This window comes from Tachypleus tridentatus, chromosome 2 (assembly GCF_004210375.1).
Source record: "Tachypleus tridentatus isolate NWPU-2018 chromosome 2, ASM421037v1, whole genome shotgun sequence".
Lineage (NCBI taxonomy): Eukaryota > Metazoa > Arthropoda > Merostomata > Xiphosura > Limulidae > Tachypleus > Tachypleus tridentatus.
The window spans coordinates 111288606-111294011 of NC_134826.1; positions in this window are offsets into that span (position 1 = coordinate 111288606).

Genomic DNA, 5406 nt, shown 5'->3' on the forward strand with positions numbered 1-5406 from the left:
GTTTTGTAAATACTCTCATAGCAAGTAATATTCATCGTTATTTTGAGAATAATTTTGAAAAATGGGAAACTGAGCTTCTAAAGCATTAAAATCATACAGTATGTTATATTAATTAATACTCAATACGTTATAAAAATAATGATGTAACGTGATTAGATAAAGTTATTCAATTTATAAAGTATAAAACTTATTACTCTACCCTGCTGGCACAGCGGTAAGTTTTTCAGATTTACAACGCTAAAATCAGGGATTCGATTCCCCTCGGTGGATTTAGTAGATAGCCTAATGTAATTTTGCTATAAGAAAACACACGTGCGCCACAATATTCCATAAATAACTAGCTCTGGGCAAGCTGAAGGGATGATTAAAAGATAATTCGCAAAATGTTATTACACTCAATATGTTATACAAGAATAATATTTCAAATACAGCGATTAAAATGGTTACATATTTAATTTAATGCGATCTGATTAGATCCAAGGTGTGAAATGCGAGCGATTTTAAGAAAGCAACTTTCTTAATATAACAGCTTAGTGTTCAAAATGTAAAGAAAACAGGAACACACTATCACAAATTATTTGCCTTTTTCAAAACATTTTCAGGTTTTTATAAAGGCAGTTTCTTTACAGTAGATGTCTTTGGTTTGTTAGAAATAAATTTCAACAACAAATGGACAGCTATCACTTGTTTCAAAATAGTACATTCAAAACAAGCAAAACATATGCACGAAAATTCGTGACGCTATTGGTTATCGCACTTGTATCCTGAACTATAAATAATTGTCTTTTTTTTTACAAAGTATACACAGCAGATTTCAACATCCTTTGACGTGACTAATTATTCTCCTTTATCTCCGTTATTGCAATACAAGCTGTTAAACTTGCTTTAGAAATTGCCTGTTACGACTAATTCGCACGCAGTCTAACTTCACTTTTACATTCATTATCACTAATTTTCTTACTCGACTTAACTTTTTCCTCTCCATATATGAGACTTAGAACTTTCTACACACTATGAAACAGCAAGAAAAAATTCGAAGGTTCGAGTACGTGACGTCAGTTCACAACAACTGAAGTACCCAACAAATGATTATTTAACAGTATAGCAGTTATGTAAGTAGATTTACTATAATTACCCCTTTTAAACATAATTTACTTTAACACTAACGCCATGTAATCCGTCTAAATCATAACGTCTACATTAAACTTAGAAAAGAAATCAAATAGTCATATATATCAAACATATTAAAATGGAAATTCCAGAATCTTACTTTTTTGTAGTTAAGCGAAAATCTAAACAATGTGTAACTTGCATTGTACCAACCACTGGTATCGAAAGTCAGTTTTTAGAGTGATAAGTCCGCAAACATACCACTGGGAGTCCTAAATCACATAGAACTTTTTATTCATGCAGCTCATATCTGTAGTTAGGTAGGGTTTCTATAAATCAGCTGAACTGAGAGAGAAAAACTGAAATTGCCTAAATTCTCTGTTTAATCGTGTCAAGAATATAATACCGCACTTCTCAGATTGCTTAGGTTTTCTTACAATTAATTATCATAAATTACTCTTTTGTAAGTATCAAAATATATTCATTATTAATTTTGAAGCTAATCAATAAAAAAGGTGTTAATCTTAACTCTTTCAAAGTAATGAAAATGAGTTAATATTTTTCATAATTTGAAAAATAACTAACTCATATTGATTTGTTTTATATTACACACAGTTATAGCATAATTTCACAGATTTTTACTTAAGTTCCATTGATGCTCCAGTGTAGTCTCGACAATTACGCATATGAAAATTAGTTTTCAGAAGCACTGTGGTAATGACATTTTTAGGTTTAACTGTTCAAATGTGTAAAAATTAATATAAAATTAATGTATTAAAATTCATTTTGCGAGTCGTTAAGAATATTAAAGGCAGAGAATTAGTCTTATCATGCTAACAAATTCTAAAAATGTACAAAAAGTTCGTAGTTCAGCTCCTCAAGAAATCTGCGTCATCACTTTCCACAAATTGTCTTTTTTTCTAGTGGATAAGACTGAGAATAATAAAAGAACCAAAGGTAGTTTTGAAATCAAACTTCTTATGAAACCGATATGTATGCTGAGTCTTTTATTACGATTTATATCGAAGAAGACTGCCTTATGATATTGAATGCTATCAGTTTGCTAATAAAGGATTCTTTAAAGATAAAGTCTTAAAATGTAATCGTATAATAGTTGGTATATTTATTGAGAGACATACAGTTTACCGATAGGAAAATCGTATATTAGTACAATTATAGTTTAAAAGGTCGTTTAACACAAATAAAATCACCTTGTTTTATTTCAGGGTAAAGTTCTTTTATAAGGTGTTAAACTATGTCTGTAATTAATTATACTTTTTTTAAAATATCAGTATAAATAATATTATTTTTAAGTCATGTAGTCTCAAGGTTTTGAAAGAGGAGTAGTAGTGTGTAACAGTGTTTCAACCATAAGTCCACCATAAGTATTGTTGGCGACGCAACAAATACTGTAATGGTTGGAACACTGTTTACACAAACAATTTCTTACAACAGCAATTGATGTTGAGCGAAGTCTGGTAATAATTAATTATAGTTTTAACAGTAGATTCTTTATTTAGTTACTTAAGGTTTTTCAAAATGAGGCTCGTTACTGAGCGAAAAGCGATTTCATCATTGGATATGATGGATTAAAATAGTAAAATAAATTCAGATTTTAATTCAACTTTCGATTAGGTACACTGCCACGAAAACGCATATTATCTCTGATTAAAAAACAAAATAAAACATGACCTGTTGAAACAGTGTATTGGTAACAAAAAACAAATAAACTTTACACTAGCTGTCATATCAAACGAAGCTTAAAACTCATTTGTGTTAAATTCTTTATGATTATCATAGCTTTGCTGATGATATTTAGTATTACTCAGAAAATGAAGGGTTTCCATTTAATCATATTTTATCATCCAATGTCAATAGATTATATTAACATGTATTTAGTTTTGAAAGAGCTAACTCCAATTTACATATTTACTATGGTTCTTTTTCTTGGAACACACCTAAATTCACTCCTTTCATATCATCTGGTGAGACAACGGTAAGTATTCAGATTTATAATGCTAAAATCAGGGGCTCAATTCTCCAAGGTGAACACAGCATATAGCCCAATGTCGCTTTGCTATAATGAAAAACATATATTTCTTTTGTGCAGAGCTGTGTGCATGAGTTGTAAGCTGCAAAGAATTACAAAATAGATACGAACAATGCCAAAAGTGCTTTTTCATTTTCCATGTATAAAAGAATCCTAATTACGAATTAAACTTGAAATGCTTCTAAATATTCACAGGTATTAAAAGTTATTATTTTATATGAAATACCACTTATGATCATATGAAAGGTTTTGATGGGAATTATATATATATATATATATATATATATAGTAGTGTGCGTGTTTTTTCTAGTAGCAAAGCCACATCTATCTACTGAGTCCACCGAGGAAAAATGAACCCCTAATTTTAGCGTTGTATAATAGTAGTATTTTAGATCAAAGTAATTATCTAACATATATAACAAAATGAGCGAAGAACGATGGTTATTATTCATACCAATATATATAAAAAGTGAAAATAAATATAATATTTATCCTCGGTACAATTTAATAGTTATATATTAACTTAAGACTTAGAGATATACTTCCCTAATGAAAGCTACTAACTAATCAGTTTTTCTTATTTTTAGAAGCTTCGATCAATGAGTTTAATATAACATTTTTGCCTTGGTAATTACCTGTTATTTCAATAACTTCAGCGTCAGTAGTCAGATCTGTGTTTGAAGATCCAGAACCAGACCTAAGAGCTCTTCATATGTTTAAGGCGCGTAATTAAAAAATAATTACTAATTCTGCAATGAAGATTTCTGAAACGTTGCAACATCCTCATACTAACTACATATATCAGTTTTGTAATATCGCCTGTTTCACAACAAAATGAGTTTCTAATATGTTTAAGGATGTCGATTTGTTTCATAGTTCTAAATGTTCTTTAAACTCCGCCTAGTGAAAGATACGCTTTAATGAATGACATAATTTCAATTTGTCGAAACTTAAATTAATGACTGAATGTTTGTATTTCTCGAATCGATGTTGATGTACATTAAATTTCGTACAAATATACTTGAGACCTACCTGTTCTATCCCTCCCTAAATTGAGGTAACAGGCTAAAAGAATTACAGCTGTTCAACACCACCCAACGCTAATTTGTAGGCTACTCTGATCGAATAGTGGTATTTGACTGTCAATCGTATATCACTTCAACGGACCTAATATACTGAGCTCGATTTATTTTTTCAAAGGAAACACAGTGAAAATCAAGAATTCTCAGATTTACAGTCCGCCGTACTTACCACGGATCAATATAATTGTTTTATTTCTTTAGGCTTAAAGATGTTTACAAAATGCAGCTAAGTCTAAGCTAATGTTCAAAACTTAGTTCATAATAAGAATAATCTGTGAATTTTTTAGTAATTATTACTTGCCATTTTAATACTGTGATATTGTTTTAATATTAACGTTTATGCTAGAAATATTTAAGATATTTTAAGAGGTAATTGTTTGAGTTTCTTATGGTATGTATATTGAAGATACAATTGAATGTCCTATTTTGTAACGCTAAATATTTAGAGAAAAGATTAAACTTATTTGTTAAATAATTACAATTTTAAAAAATATGATACTTTCTAAATTATCGAGGGTTTGCCTTTTCACTATGGAAAACCGAAGCCTGTATTTTAGCGTATTAAATCCTTAAACTGACTCTTTTGTTATTTATGGCAGTATAACGACATTGTATTTTTTATATCATATTAAATTTACGTTTTGCTTAGAATCAAAGCCAAATTTCTGAAAAATACATCTTATACAGATGTGTGAATCAAATAACTTTTGATTTACCAGAATTTCGTTTTTGCAAATCGTCTATACAAAACAACTGCGGCGAGGTATATTAAACGAATAACGTCAATTAACGACAAGGGTTTAAACATTTAAACAAAATCGAACCACAGATTTTAAAGCTGTGAATCCATATATTTACCACTGACCCACAGGAGTGTGAAGAGAGTGTATGCTGAAAATCAAACCGATTAATTCCTTGGTAAAACTATGCAGATAAATATGTTTTATTAGAATGTTTTATGGATTATATAAATAAAACAAAGATTTTATCTATCAATAAAGATAGGTATTGAAAGATATTAATTATTTATAAACTTTTTAAAATAAATATGTGACATTTTTGCATCCGTTAAGTTCGCTATGGGATGAATTTGTTACTGTTTGTTACAAATAGAATACAGATGAAAAGTTTGGATTTGTTATAAAATAAAGTATCATAAGAAAA